This window comes from Phyllobates terribilis, unplaced genomic scaffold (assembly GCF_046119375.1).
Source record: "Phyllobates terribilis strain yellow unplaced genomic scaffold, ASM4611937v1 Scaffold_498__1_contigs__length_1317049, whole genome shotgun sequence".
Taxonomy (NCBI): domain Eukaryota; kingdom Metazoa; phylum Chordata; class Amphibia; order Anura; family Dendrobatidae; genus Phyllobates; species Phyllobates terribilis.
The window spans coordinates 40,099-54,539 of record NW_027363258.1 but is presented as its reverse complement, the minus strand read 5'-3'; the positions used below and the strand labels follow the sequence as shown (position 1 = coordinate 54,539).

The following is a 14,441-nucleotide window of genomic DNA, read 5'->3' as shown; positions in this document are numbered from 1 at the left end:
CAAAACAGCGTACGAGGCGAGGATTCATGTGGACCCTTCCCGGAGGAGAGGGTCCCCAATAAACCATCCCCATCCCTCCGAGCCAGAAGGCCACAGCGAGGGTCAGGGATCTCCGATGCTCTCCCTAGCCGAAGCCGGAGAAGAGCCGTTTTCGTGCTCCCAGCTTCCATCTAGGCTGCCACCCTAGTGGAGCTGGAGCCTGTGTTGGTTTCTCAGCCCAAAGCTGACCGGACCTCCGACCGGGTTTATAAAAATACCCCTTCCTAGCCCGGAGGCCAGGAATAGGGGGGGTTGCTCAGAAAGTATGATTGGCAAAGGTGCGGCGTGCTACGAAGCCAAGTCTTTCTGGGGTTCCCAGTCACAGTAAGCTTGGACTCCCACCAGGGCGCCTACTCCTGGGGCACATTGCTCCAAAGCCCTCACACTTACCCAGCCTAGTGACTTCGATCCTGGAGGGCCATGTTTTCCATCAGATAACTCTATGAGCCACCTGGCGTACTAACAAGTGCACCAAACCAGTGTGTAATATGCATCAATTTACTAGGGCAGCCCAAGGACAAAACTGCCTTTTCAAAAGATACTACACTTGATCTTAGCCAAAAGGCCGAGAAGCGATAACCAGAATTGGTTTCAAACTACGGAGCCACCCAAGGATCCTGAAAAGTCCATTTGTGGAGATGAGCTCCTGGACTCCCGTTAAGAAGACATGTTGTCAACCTCTAGATCCCTTACATGCCTGCACTTTTCGGCTTGCTGCTGCTGCAATCCACGCGTTTTAGATCTGCATAACTCCACCTCTTTAAACACAGCACCTTCACCCCCTGCTGTTCCCACCCGCCTCAACACCGTTGGAAGGGAGGAGAACCAATTAAGGCGGGGGGTGGGGTGGAACGAGCAGCTGTCTACCCTTAGCAGGAGGGCTCCTGATTACATACCTCTCCTGCTGCTGCTGCTGCTGGCTGTCCAGCAGCAGACTGAAGGTGGCTGCTGCTGTGCACAGGTATATAAAGGCTCAGAGCCTATTATGACACGCGCAGCCAGCGTTCCAATGCCACATTCCATCTACTGCAGGCAGGATACCTGGCTGGCTGAATGTCGCTGAGAAGCTCACAGAGACCGCCATAAGCAACAGTTTAACAGAATGCCACAGACTAATCAACCAAACTTTTTGGGTTGGGTTCTCTTTTATAGTCTGCAGGCATTAAATGAAAGAAGGCAGTGTTCCAGCAGAAGGAGACAACGTTTCAGAAAAGGCATTGTAGCAAACCAAAAAAGAAATTTTAAGCGCAGCAGAGTAACCAGCGCACATACCTGTTAGCTCAGGTGAGTTTAAAAGGCTGCTGTTGATAACAAGGGCATTTGCTAAATAGATGGTGTGTGTGCAACAATATACTGAAAGGTCAATTATATTGTGCAGCTTATCTCACCACCTGTAGTTATTTAGGTGAAAGCTCCAAAATGCTTGCCTAATATGTCTGTTTATCCAAAAGGAAGTAAAAAGGGAGAGCTAGAAAGATAGCATTGCATCACATTACATGGCAATGCAATGCACAGTTGCTGAAGTTGAACCAAAATGAGCTTGTAATCTGGCTTCTGCAACTTTGAACATGAAAAATCCAATGAGGAGAAGAAAAGCAAAGCCAAAGAGTCCATCCCAAAATCCGACAAACAAGCAAAATGAACAAAAAACATTGAATTCAATTCTTTCTGATTTTAGAAACTGCATTAAAGAAGGGGTGCACCGGTCCTGGAGATACTGCAATACCAGGTCAATGCGTGGAGTGGACAGAGCAAGCTCTTTTTCCATCTCCCTGTTCTAAAAATCCATTTAATATATGGTCCCCAGATAGGGGACGTATCAGATATTAAACTGATAAGAACAGATACTACACTTGATCTTAGCCAAAAGGCCGAGAAGCGATAACCAGAATTGGTTTCAAACTACGGAGCCACCCAAGGATCCTGAAAAGTCCATTTGTGGAGATGAGCTCCTGGACTCCCGTTAAGAAGACATGTTGTCAACCTCTAGATCCCTTACATGCCTGCACTTTTCGGCTTGCTGCTGCTGCAATCCACGCGTTTTAGATCTGCATAACTCCACCTCTTTAAACACAGCACCTTCACCCCCTGCTGTTCCCACCCGCCTCAACACCGTTGGAAGGGAGGAGAACCAATTAAGGCGGGGGGTGGGGTGGAACGAGCAGCTGTCTACCCTTAGCAGGAGGGCTCCTGATTACATACCTCTCCTGCTGCTGCTGCTGCTGGCTTTCCAGCAGCAGACTGAAGGTGGCTGCTGCTGTGCACAGGTATATAAAGGCTCAGAGCCTATTATGACACGCGCAGCCAGCGTTCCATTGCCACATTCCATCTACTGCAGGCAGGATACCTGGCTGGCTGAATGTCGCTGAGAAGCTCACAGAGACCGCCATAAGCAACAGTTTAACAGAATGCCACAGACTAATCAACCAAACTTTTTGGGTTGGGTTCTCTTTTATAGTCTGCAGGCATTAAATGAAAGAAGTCAGTGTTCCAGCAGAAGGAGACAACGTTTCAGAAAAGGCATTGTAGCAAACCAAAAAAGAAATTTTAAGCGCAGCAGAGTAACCAGCGCACATACCTGTTAGCTCAGGTGAGTTTAAAAGGCTGCTGTTGATAACAAGGGCATTTGCTAAATAGATGGTGTGTGTGCAACAATATACTGAAAGGTCAATTATATTGTGCAGCTTATCTCACCACCTGTAGTTATTTAGGTGAAAGCTCCAAAATGCTTGCCTAATATGTCTGTTTATCCAAAAGGAAGTAAAAAGGGAGAGCTAGAAAGATAGCATTGCATCACATTACATGGCAATGCAATGCACAGTTGCTGAAGTTGAACCAAAATGAGCTTGTAATCTGGCTTCTGCAACTTTGAACATGAAAAATCCAATGAGGAGAAGAAAAGCAAAGCCAAAGAGTCCATCCCAAAATCCGACAAACAAGCAAAATGAACAAAAAACATTGAATTCAATTCTTTCTGATTTTAGAAACTGCATTAAAGAAGGGGTGCACCGGTCCTGGAGATACTGCAATACCAGGTCAATGCGTGGAGTGGACAGAGCAAGCTCTTTTTCCATCTCCCTGTTCTAAAAATCCATTTAATATATGGTCCCCAGATAGGGGACGTATCAGATATTAAACTGATAAGAACAGATACTACACTTGATCTTAGCCAAAAGGCCGAGAAGCGATAACCAGAATTGGTTTCAAACTACGGAGCCACCCAAGGATCCTGAAAAGTCCATTTGTGGAGATGAGCTCCTGGACTCCCGTTAAGAAGACATGTTGTCAACCTCTAGATCCCTTACATGCCTGCACTTTTCGGCTTGCTGCTGCTGCAATCCACGCGTTTTAGATCTGCATAACTCCACCTCTTTAAACACAGCACCTTCACCCCCTGCTGTTCCCACCCGCCTCAACACCGTTGGAAGGGAGGAGAACCAATTAAGGCGGGGGGTGGGGTGGAACGAGCAGCTGTCTACCCTTAGCAGGAGGGCTCCTGATTACATACCTCTCCTGCTGCTGCTGCTGCTGGCTGTCCAGCAGCAGACTGAAGGTGGCTGCTGCTGTGCACAGGTATATAAAGGCTCAGAGCCTATTATGACACGCGCAGCCAGCGTTCCATTGCCACATTCCATCTACTGCAGGCAGGATACCTGGCTGGCTGAATGTCGCTGAGAAGCTCACAGAGACCGCCATAAGCAACAGTTTAACAGAATGCCACAGACTAATCAACCAAACTTTTTGGGTTGGGTTCTCTTTTATAGTCTGCAGGCATTAAATGAAAGAAGTCAGTGTTCCAGCAGAAGGAGACAACGTTTCAGAAAAGGCATTGTAGCAAACCAAAAAAGAAATTTTAAGCGCAGCAGAGTAACCAGCGCACATACCTGTTAGCTCAGGTGAGTTTAAAAGGCTGCTGTTGATAACAAGGGCATTTGCTAAATAGATGGTGTGTGTGCAACAATATACTGAAAGGTCAATTATATTGTGCAGCTTATCTCACCACCTGTAGTTATTTAGGTGAAAGCTCCAAAATGCTCGCCTAATATGTCTGTTTATCCAAAAGGAAGTAAAAAGGGAGAGCTAGAAAGATAGCATTGCATCACATTACATGGCAATGCAATGCACAGTTGCTGAAGTTGAACCAAAATGAGCTTGTAATCTGGCTTCTGCAACTTTGAACATGAAAAATCCAATGAGGAGAAGAAAAGCAAAGCCAAAGAGTCCATCCCAAAATCCGACAAACAAGCAAAATGAACAAAAAACATTGAATTCAATTCTTTCTGATTTTAGAAACTGCATTAAAGAAGGGGTGCACCGGTCCTGGAGATACTGCAATACCAGGTCAATGCGTGGAGTGGACAGAGCAAGCTCTTTTTCCATCTCCCTGTTCTAAAAATCCATTTAATATATGGTCCCCAGATAGGGGACGTATCAGATATTAAACTGATAAGAACAGATACTACACTTGATCTTAGCCAAAAGGCCGAGAAGCGATAACCAGAATTGGTTTCAAACTACAGAGCCACCCAAGGATCCTGAAAAGTCCATTTGTGGAGATGAGCTCCTGGACTCCCGTTAAGAAGACATGTTGTCAACCTCTAGATCCCTTACATGCCTGCACTTTTCGGCTTGCTGCTGCTGCAATCCACGCGTTTTAGATCTGCATAACTCCACCTCTTTAAACACAGCACCTTCACCCCCTGCTGTTCCCACCCGCCTCAACACCGTTGGAAGGGAGGAGAACCAATTAAGGCGGGGGGTGGGGTGGAACGAGCAGCTGTCTACCCTTAGCAGGAGGGCTCCTGATTACATACCTCTCCTGCTGCTGCTGCTGCTGGCTGTCCAGCAGCAGACTGAAGGTGACTGCTGCTGTGCACAGGTATATAAAGGCTCAGAGCCTATTATGACACGCGCAGCCAGCGTTCCATTGCCACATTCCATCTACTGCAGGCAGGATACCTGGCTGGCTGAATGTCGCTGAGAAGCTCACAGAGACCGCCATAAGCAACAGTTTAACAGAATGCCACAGACTAATCAACCAAACTTTTTGGGTTGGGTTCTCTTTTATAGTCTGCAGGCATTAAATGAAAGAAGTCAGTGTTCCAGCAGAAGGAGACAACGTTTCAGAAAAGGCATTGTAGCAAACCAAAAAAGAAATTTTAAGCGCAGCAGAGTAACCAGCGCACATACCTGTTAGCTCAGGTGAGTTTAAAAGGCTGCTGTTGATAACAAGGGCATTTGCTAAATAGATGGTGTGTGTGCAACAATATACTGAAAGGTCAATTATATTGTGCAGCTTATCTCACCACCTGTAGTTATTTAGGTGAAAGCTCCAAAATGCTCGCCTAATATGTCTGTTTATCCAAAAGGAAGTAAAAAGGGAGAGCTAGAAAGATAGCATTGCATCACATTACATGGCAATGCAATGCACAGTTGCTGAAGTTGAACCAAAATGAGCTTGTAATCTGGCTTCTGCAACTTTGAACATGAAAAATCCAATGAGGAGAAGAAAAGCAAAGCCAAAGAGTCCATCCCAAAATCCGACAAACAAGCAAAATGAACAAAAAACATTGAATTCAATTCTTTCTGATTTTAGAAACTGCATTAAAGAAGGGGTGCACCGGTCCTGGAGATACTGCAATACCAGGTCAATGCGTGGAGTGGACAGAGCAAGCTCTTTTTCCATCTCCCTGTTCTAAAAATCCATTTAATATATGGTCCCCAGATAGGGGACGTATCAGATATTAAACTGATAAGAACAGATACTACACTTGATCTTAGCCAAAAGGCCGAGAAGCGATAACCAGAATTGGTTTCAAACTACAGAGCCACCCAAGGATCCTGAAAAGTCCATTTGTGGAGATGAGCTCCTGGACTCCCGTTAAGAAGACATGTTGTCAACCTCTAGATCCCTTACATGCCTGCACTTTTCGGCTTGCTGCTGCTGCAATCCACGCGTTTTAGATCTGCATAACTCCACCTCTTTAAACACAGCACCTTCACCCCCTGCTGTTCCCACCCGCCTCAACACCGTTGGAAGGGAGGAGAACCAATTAAGGCGGGGGGTGGGGTGGAACGAGCAGCTGTCTACCCTTAGCAGGAGGGCTCCTGATTACATACCTCTCCTGCTGCTGCTGCTGCTGGCTGTCCAGCAGCAGACTGAAGGTGGCTGCTGCTGTGCACAGGTATATAAAGGCTCAGAGCCTATTATGACACGCGCAGCCAGCGTTCCATTGCCACATTCCATCTACTGCAGGCAGGATACCTGGCTGGCTGAATGTCGCTGAGAAGCTCACAGAGACCGCCATAAGCAACAGTTTAACAGAATGCCACAGACTAATCAACCAAACTTTTTGGGTTGGGTTCTCTTTTATAGTCTGCAGGCATTAAATGAAAGAAGTCAGTGTTCCAGCAGAAGGAGACAACGTTTCAGAAAAGGCATTGTAGCAAACCAAAAAAGAAATTTTAAGCGCAGCAGAGTAACCAGCGCACATACCTGTTAGCTCAGGTGAGTTTAAAAGGCTGCTGTTGATAACAAGGGCATTTGCTAAATAGATGGTGTGTGTGCAACAATATACTGAAAGGTCAATTATATTGTGCAGCTTATCTCACCACCTGTAGTTATTTAGGTGAAAGCTCCAAAATGCTCGCCTAATATGTCTGTTTATCCAAAAGGAAGTAAAAAGGGAGAGCTAGAAAGATAGCATTGCATCACATTACATGGCAATGCAATGCACAGTTGCTGAAGTTGAACCAAAATGAGCTTGTAATCTGGCTTCTGCAACTTTGAACATGAAAAATCCAATGAGGAGAAGAAAAGCAAAGCCAAAGAGTCCATCCCAAAATCCGACAAACAAGCAAAATGAACAAAAAACATTGAATTCAATTCTTTCTGATTTTAGAAACTGCATTAAAGAAGGGGTGCACCGGTCCTGGAGATACTGCAATACCAGGTAAATGCGTGGAGTGGACAGAGCAAGCTCTTTTTCCATCTCCCTGTTCTAAAAATCCATTTAATATATGGTCCCCAGATAGGGGACGTATCAGATATTAAACTGATAAGAACAGATACTACACTTGATCTTAGCCAAAAGGCCGAGAAGCGATAACCAGAATTGGTTTCAAACTACGGAGCCACCCAAGGATCCTGAAAAGTCCATTTGTGGAGATGAGCTCCTGGACTCCCATTAAGAAGACATGTTGTCAACCTCTAGATCCCTTACATGCCTGCACTTTTCGGCTTGCTGCTGCTGCAATCCACGCGTTTTAGATCTGCATAACTCCACCTCTTTAAACACAGCACCTTCACCCCCTGCTGTTCCCACCCGCCTCAACACCGTTGGAAGGGAGGAGAACCAATTAAGGCGGGGGGTGGGGTGGAACGAGCAGCTGTCTAACCTTAGCAGGAGGGCTCCTGATTACATACCTCTCCTGCTGCTGCTGCTGCTGGCTGTCCAGCAGCAGACTGAAGGTGGCTGCTGCTGTGCACAGGTATATAAAGGCTCAGAGCCTATTATGACACGCGCAGCCAGCGTTCCATTGCCACATTCCATCTACTGCAGGCAGGATACCTGGCTGGCTGAATGTCGCTGAGAAGCTCACAGAGACCGCCATAAGCAACAGTTTAACAGAATGCCACAGACTAATCAACCAAACTTTTTGGGTTGGGTTCTCTTTTATAGTCTGCAGGCATTAAATGAAAGAAGTCAGTGTTCCAGCAGAAGGAGACAACGTTTCAGAAAAGGCATTGTAGCAAACCAAAAAAGAAATTTTAAGCGCAGCAGAGTAACCAGCGCACATACCTGTTAGCTCAGGTGAGTTTAAAAGGCTGCTGTTGATAACAAGGGCATTTGCTAAATAGATGGTGTGTGTGCAACAATATACTGAAAGGTCAATTATATTGTGCAGCTTATCTCACCACCTGTAGTTATTTAGGTGAAAGCTCCAAAATGCTTGCCTAATATGTCTGTTTATCCAAAAGGAAGTAAAAAGGGAGAGCTAGAAAGATAGCATTGCTTCACATTACATGGCAATGCAATGCACAGTTGCTGAAGTTGAACCAAAATGAGCTTGTAATCTGGCTTCTGCAACTTTGAACATGAAAAATCCAATGAGGAGAAGAAAAGCAAAGCCAAAGAGTCCATCCCAAAATCCGACAAACAAGCAAAATGAACAAAAAACATTGAATTCAATTCTTTCTGATTTTAGAAACTGCATTAAAGAAGGGGTGCACCGGTCCTGGAGATACTGCAATACCAGGTCAATGCGTGGAGTGGACAGAGCAAGCTCTTTTTCCATCTCCCTGTTCTAAAAATCCATTTAATATATGGTCCCCAGATAGGGGACGTATCAGATATTAAACTGATAAGAACAGATACTACACTTGATCTTAGCCAAAAGGCCGAGAAGCGATAACCAGAATTGGTTTCAAACTACGGAGCCACCCAAGGATCCTGAAAAGTCCATTTGTGGAGATGAGCTCCTGGACTCCCGTTAAGAAGACATGTTGTCAACCTCTAGATCCCTTACATGCCTGCACTTTTCGGCTTGCTGCTGCTGCAATCCACGCGTTTTAGATCTGCATAACTCCACCTCTTTAAACACAGCACCTTCACCCCCTGCTGTTCCCACCCGCCTCAACACCGTTGGAAGGGAGGAGAACCAATTAAGGCGGGGAGTGGGGTGGAACGAGCAGCTGTCTACCCTTAGCAGGAGGGCTCCTGATTACATACCTCTCCTGCTGCTGCTGCTGCTGGCTGTCCAGCAGCAGACTGAAGGTGGCTGCTGCTGTGCACAGGTATATAAAGGCTCAGAGCCTATTATGACACGCGCAGCCAGCGTTCCATTGCCACATTCCATCTACTGCAGGCAGGATACCTGGCTGGCTGAATGTCGCTGAGAAGCTCACAGAGACCGCCATAAGCAACAGTTTAACAGAATGCCACAGACTAATCAACCAAACTTTTTGGGTTGGGTTCTCTTTTATAGTCTGCAGGCATTAAATGAAAGAAGTCAGTGTTCCAGCAGAAGGAGACAACGTTTCAGAAAAGGCATTGTAGCAAACCAAAAAAGAAATTTTAAGCGCAGCAGAGTAACCAGCGCACATACCTGTTAGCTCAGGTGAGTTTAAAAGGCTGCTGTTGATAACAAGGGCATTTGCTAAATAGATGGTGTGTGTGCAACAATATACTGAAAGGTCAATTATATTGTGCAGCTTATCTCACCACCTGTAGTTATTTAGGTGAAAGCTCCAAAATGCTTGCCTAATATGTCTGTTTATCCAAAAGGAAGTAAAAAGGGAGAGCTAGAAAGATAGCATTGCATCACATTACATGGCAATGCAATGCACAGTTGCTGAAGTTGAACCAAAATGAGCTTGTAATCTGGCTTCTGCAACTTTGAACATGAAAAATCCAATGAGGAGAAGAAAAGCAAAGCCAAAGAGTCCATCCCAAAATCCGACAAACAAGCAAAATGAACAAAAAACATTGAATTCAATTCTTTCTGATTTTAGAAACTGCATTAAAGAAGGGGTGCACCGGTCCTGGAGATACTGCAATACCAGGTCAATGCGTGGAGTGGACAGAGCAAGCTCTTTTTCCATCTCCCTGTTCTAAAAATCCATTTAATATATGGTCCCCAGATAGGGGACGTATCAGATATTAAACTGATAAGAACAGATACTACACTTGATCTTAGCCAAAAGGCCGAGAAGCGATAACCAGAATTGGTTTCAAACTACAGAGCCACCCAAGGATCCTGAAAAGTCCATTTGTGGAGATGAGCTCCTGGACTCCCGTTAAGAAGACATGTTGTCAACCTCTAGATCCCTTACATGCCTGCACTTTTCGGCTTGCTGCTGCTGCAATCCACGCGTTTTAGATCTGCATAACTCCACCTCTTTAAACACAGCACCTTCACCCCCTGCTGTTCCCACCCGCCTCAACACCGTTGGAAGGGAGGAGAACCAATTAAGGCGGGGGGTGGGGTGGAACGAGCAGCTGTCTACCCTTAGCAGGAGGGCTCCTGATTACATACCTCTCCTGCTGCTGCTGCTGCTGGCTGTCCAGCAGCAGACTGAAGGTGGCTGCTGCTGTGCACAGGTATATAAAGGCTCAGAGCCTATTATGACACGCGCAGCCAGCGTTCCATTGCCACATTCCATCTACTGCAGGCAGGATACCTGGCTGGCTGAATGTCGCTGAGAAGCTCACAGAGACCGCCATAAGCAACAGTTTAACAGAATGCCACAGACTAATCAACCAAACTTTTTGGGTTGGGTTCTCTTTTATAGTCTGCAGGCATTAAATGAAAGAAGTCAGTGTTCCAGCAGAAGGAGACAACGTTTCAGAAAAGGCATTGTAGCAAACCAAAAAAGAAATTTTAAGCGCAGCAGAGTAACCAGCGCACATACCTGTTAGCTCAGGTGAGTTTAAAAGGCTGCTGTTGATAACAAGGGCATTTGCTAAATAGATGGTGTGTGTGCAACAATATACTGAAAGGTCAATTATATTGTGCAGCTTATCTCACCACCTGTAGTTATTTAGGTGAAAGCTCCAAAATGCTTGCCTAATATGTCTGTTTATCCAAAAGGAAGTAAAAAGGGAGAGCTAGAAAGATAGCATTGCATCACATTACATGGCAATGCAATGCACAGTTGCTGAAGTTGAACCAAAATGAGCTTGTAATCTGGCTTCTGCAACTTTGAACATGAAAAATCCAATGAGGAGAAGAAAAGCAAAGCCAAAGAGTCCATCCCAAAATCCGACAAACAAGCAAAATGAACAAAAAACATTGAATTCAATTCTTTCTGATTTTAGAAACTGCATTAAAGAAGGGGTGCACCGGTCCTGGAGATACTGCAATACCAGGTCAATGCGTGGAGTGGACAGAGCAAGCTCTTTTTCCATCTCCCTGTTCTAAAAATCCATTTAATATATGGTCCCCAGATAGGGGACGTATCAGATATTAAACTGATAAGAACAGATTTTTTTGATTGAATATATCTTTTATTAGCACAAAAAATAAGTTAACAGACAGTGTACAGTGCCGCAGCCCAGTACACACAGAATTCTACATCATATTTACATAGCATGAGGATACGACGCACTAACTAGACACATCACACCCCTATGCTACACAAAACACTTAATCTGAAAGAAAAAGCATGTCAATCAATACAGTACGACGAACCGTGATAAGGGATGGGGATTGGGAAAAAGGGGATGGGGAGGGGAAAATCACAGGCCCGAAGCTTTATTGAAAGACAAGACACATAAGGGGAGAGGGGGAGGAGGGGTTTAGTCCTCGTCCTCGTCCTCCGGACCGTCCATGATGGAATAGTCTCTGAGCAGGCTGTGGATCAGCCTGCGGCAGTCCTGGATGGACATCCTCTCCCTCCTCAAGATGAGCCGGTTCCTGGCGACCCAAACGGCATCCTTGAAGCAGTTCATAAGGCGCCAAGCCTCCTGGATGGCTCCGACGGTATGAACCCCAGGGTTAGAACAGATACTACACTTGATCTTAGCCAAAAGGCCGAGAAGCGATAACCAGAATTGGTTTCAAACTACGGAGCCACCCAAGGATCCTGAAAAGTCCATTTGTGGAGATGAGCTCCTGGACTCCCGTTAAGAAGACATGTTGTCAACCTCTAGATCCCTTACATGCCTGCACTTTTCGGCTTGCTGCTGCTGCAATCCACGCGTTTTAGATCTGCATAACTCCACCTCTTTAAACACAGCACCTTCACCCCCTGCTGTTCCCACCCGCCTCAACACCGTTGGAAGGGAGGAGAACCAATTAAGGCGGGGGGTGGGGTGGAACGAGCAGCTGTCTACCCTTAGCAGGAGGGCTCCTGATTACATACCTCTCCTGCTGCTGCTGCTGGCTGTCCAGCAGCAGACTGAAGGTGGCTGCTGCTGTGCACAGGTATATAAAGGCTCAGAGCCTATTATGACACGCGCAGCCAGCGTTCCATTGCCACATTCCATCTACTGCAGGCAGGATACCTGGCTGGCTGAATGTCGCTGAGAAGCTCACAGAGACCGCCATAAGCAACAGTTTAACAGAATGCCACAGACTAATCAACCAAACTTTTTGGGTTGGGTTCTCTTTTATAGTCTGCAGGCATTAAATGAAAGAAGTCAGTGTTCCAGCAGAAGGAGACAACGTTTCAGAAAAGGCATTGTAGCAAACCAAAAAAGAAATTTTAAGCGCAGCAGAGTAACCAGCGCACATACCTGTTAGCTCAGGTGAGTTTAAAAGGCTGCTGTTGATAACAAGGGCATTTGCTAAATAGATGGTGTGTGTGCAACAATATACTGAAAGGTCAATTATATTGTGCAGCTTATCTCACCACCTGTAGTTATTTAGGTGAAAGCTCCAAAATGCTTGCCTAATATGTCTGTTTATCCAAAAGGAAGTAAAAAGGGAGAGCTAGAAAGATAGCATTGCTTCACATTACATGGCAATGCAATGCACAGTTGCTGAAGTTGAACCAAAATGAGCTTGTAATCTGGCTTCTGCAACTTTGAACATGAAAAATCCAATGAGGAGAAGAAAAGCAAAGCCAAAGAGTCCATCAAAAATCCGACAAACAAGCAAAATGAACAAAAAACATTGAATTCAATTCTTTCTGATTTTAGAAACTGCATTAAAGAAGGGGTGCACCGGTCCTGGAGATACTGCAATACCAGGTCAATGCGTGGAGTGGACAGAGCAAGCTCTTTTTCCATCTCCCTGTTCTAAAAATCCATTTAATATATGGTCCCCAGATAGGGGACGTATCAGATATTAAACTGATAAGAACAGATACTACACTTGATCTTAGCCAAAAGGCCGAGAAGCGATAACCAGAATTGGTTTCAAACTACAGAGCCACCCAAGGATCCTGAAAAGTCCATTTGTGGAGATGAGCTCCTGGACTCCCGTTAAGAAGACATGTTGTCAACCTCTAGATCCCTTACATGCCTGCACTTTTCGGCTTGCTGCTGCTGCAATCCACGCGTTTTAGATCTGCATAACTCCACCTCTTTAAACACAGCACCTTCACCCCCTGCTGTTCCCACCCGCCTCAACACCGTTGGAAGGGAGGAGAACCAATTAAGGCGGGGGGTGGGGTGGAACGAGCAGCTGTCTACCCTTAGCAGGAGGGCTCCTGATTACATACCTCTCCTGCTGCTGCTGCTGCTGGCTGTCCAGCAGCAGACTGAAGGTGACTGCTGCTGTGCACAGGTATATAAAGGCTCAGAGCCTATTATGACACGCGCAGCCAGCGTTCCATTGCCACATTCCATCTACTGCAGGCAGGATACCTGGCTGGCTGAATGTCGCTGAGAAGCTCACAGAGACCGCCATAAGCAACAGTTTAACAGAATGCCACAGACTAATCAACCAAACTTTTTGGGTTGGGTTCTCTTTTATAGTCTGCAGGCATTAAATGAAAGAAGTCAGTGTTCCAGCAGAAGGAGACAACGTTTCAGAAAAGGCATTGTAGCAAACCAAAAAAGAAATTTTAAGCGCAGCAGAGTAACCAGCGCACATACCTGTTAGCTCAGGTGAGTTTAAAAGGCTGCTGTTGATAACAAGGGCATTTGCTAAATAGATGGTGTGTGCGCAACAATATACTGAAAGGTCAATTATATTGTGCAGCTTATCTCACCACCTGTAGTTATTTAGGTGAAAGCTCCAAAATGCTTGCCTAATATGTCTGTTTATCCAAAAGGAAGTAAAAAGGGAGAGCTAGAAAGATAGCATTGCATCACATTACATGGCAATGCAATGCACAGTTGCTGAAGTTGAACCAAAATGAGCTTGTAATCTGGCTTCTGCAACTTTGAACATGAAAAATCCAATGAGGAGAAGAAAAGCAAAGCCAAAGAGTCCATCCCAAAATCCGACAAACAAGCAAAATGAACAAAAAACATTGAATTCAATTCTTTCTGATTTTAGAAACTGCATTAAAGAAGGGGTGCACCGGTCCTGGAGATACTGCAATACCAGGTCAATGCGTGGAGTGGACAGAGCAAGCTCTTTTTCCATCTCCCTGTTCTAAAAATCCATTTAATATATGGTCCCCAGATAGGGGACGTATCAGATATTAAACTGATAAGAACAGATACTACACTTGATCTTAGCCAAAAGGCCGAGAAGCGATAACCAGAATTGGTTTCAAACTACGGAGCCACCCAAGGATCCTGAAAAGTCCATTTGTGGAGATGAGCTCCTGGACTCCCGTTAAGAAGACATGTTGTCAACCTCTAGATCCCTTACATGCCTGCACTTTTCGGCTTGCTGCTGCTGCAATCCACGCGTTTTAGATCTGCATAACTCCACCTCTTTAAACACAGCACCTTCACCCCCTGCTGTTCCCACCCGCCTCAACACCGTTGGAAGGGAGGAGA

At 45.5% G+C, this 14,441-nt stretch overlaps 10 non-coding genes and 2 pseudogenes across 10 annotated transcripts; all 12 read right to left on the bottom strand.

The window, feature by feature from the left end:
* Positions 1–500: 500 nt before the first annotated feature.
* Positions 501–616, bottom strand: LOC141230079 (U2 spliceosomal RNA; annotated as a pseudogene).
* Positions 617–1,731: 1,115 nt separating this feature from the next.
* LOC141230100 (U2 spliceosomal RNA) lies at positions 1,732–1,922 on the bottom strand. The gene has a single exon (XR_012296664.1). It is a non-coding gene; the product is annotated as a U2 spliceosomal RNA (small nuclear RNA).
* Positions 1,923–3,037: 1,115 nt separating this feature from the next.
* Positions 3,038–3,228, bottom strand: LOC141230099 (U2 spliceosomal RNA). The gene has a single exon (XR_012296663.1). It is a non-coding gene; the product is annotated as a U2 spliceosomal RNA (small nuclear RNA).
* A 1,115-nt stretch (positions 3,229–4,343) lies between these two features.
* LOC141230098 (U2 spliceosomal RNA) lies at positions 4,344–4,534 on the bottom strand. Its single transcript, XR_012296662.1, has one exon. It is a non-coding gene; the product is annotated as a U2 spliceosomal RNA (small nuclear RNA).
* A 1,115-nt stretch (positions 4,535–5,649) lies between these two features.
* Positions 5,650–5,840, bottom strand: LOC141230097 (U2 spliceosomal RNA). Its single transcript, XR_012296661.1, has one exon. It is a non-coding gene; the product is annotated as a U2 spliceosomal RNA (small nuclear RNA).
* A 1,115-nt stretch (positions 5,841–6,955) lies between these two features.
* On the bottom strand, positions 6,956–7,146 carry LOC141230111 (U2 spliceosomal RNA). Its single transcript, XR_012296675.1, has one exon. It is a non-coding gene; the product is annotated as a U2 spliceosomal RNA (small nuclear RNA).
* Positions 7,147–8,261: 1,115 nt separating this feature from the next.
* Positions 8,262–8,452, bottom strand: LOC141230096 (U2 spliceosomal RNA). Its single transcript, XR_012296660.1, has one exon. It is a non-coding gene; the product is annotated as a U2 spliceosomal RNA (small nuclear RNA).
* Positions 8,453–9,567: 1,115 nt separating this feature from the next.
* Positions 9,568–9,758, bottom strand: LOC141230095 (U2 spliceosomal RNA). The gene has a single exon (XR_012296659.1). It is a non-coding gene; the product is annotated as a U2 spliceosomal RNA (small nuclear RNA).
* Positions 9,759–10,873: 1,115 nt separating this feature from the next.
* On the bottom strand, positions 10,874–11,067 carry LOC141230119 (U2 spliceosomal RNA). The gene has a single exon (XR_012296683.1). It is a non-coding gene; the product is annotated as a U2 spliceosomal RNA (small nuclear RNA).
* Positions 11,068–11,510: 443 nt separating this feature from the next.
* LOC141230131 (U2 spliceosomal RNA) lies at positions 11,511–11,586 on the bottom strand (annotated as a pseudogene).
* Positions 11,587–12,697: 1,111 nt separating this feature from the next.
* Positions 12,698–12,888, bottom strand: LOC141230094 (U2 spliceosomal RNA). Its single transcript, XR_012296658.1, has one exon. It is a non-coding gene; the product is annotated as a U2 spliceosomal RNA (small nuclear RNA).
* A 1,115-nt stretch (positions 12,889–14,003) lies between these two features.
* LOC141230092 (U2 spliceosomal RNA) lies at positions 14,004–14,194 on the bottom strand. Its single transcript, XR_012296656.1, has one exon. It is a non-coding gene; the product is annotated as a U2 spliceosomal RNA (small nuclear RNA).
* Between the last annotated feature and the right edge of the window lie 247 nt (positions 14,195–14,441).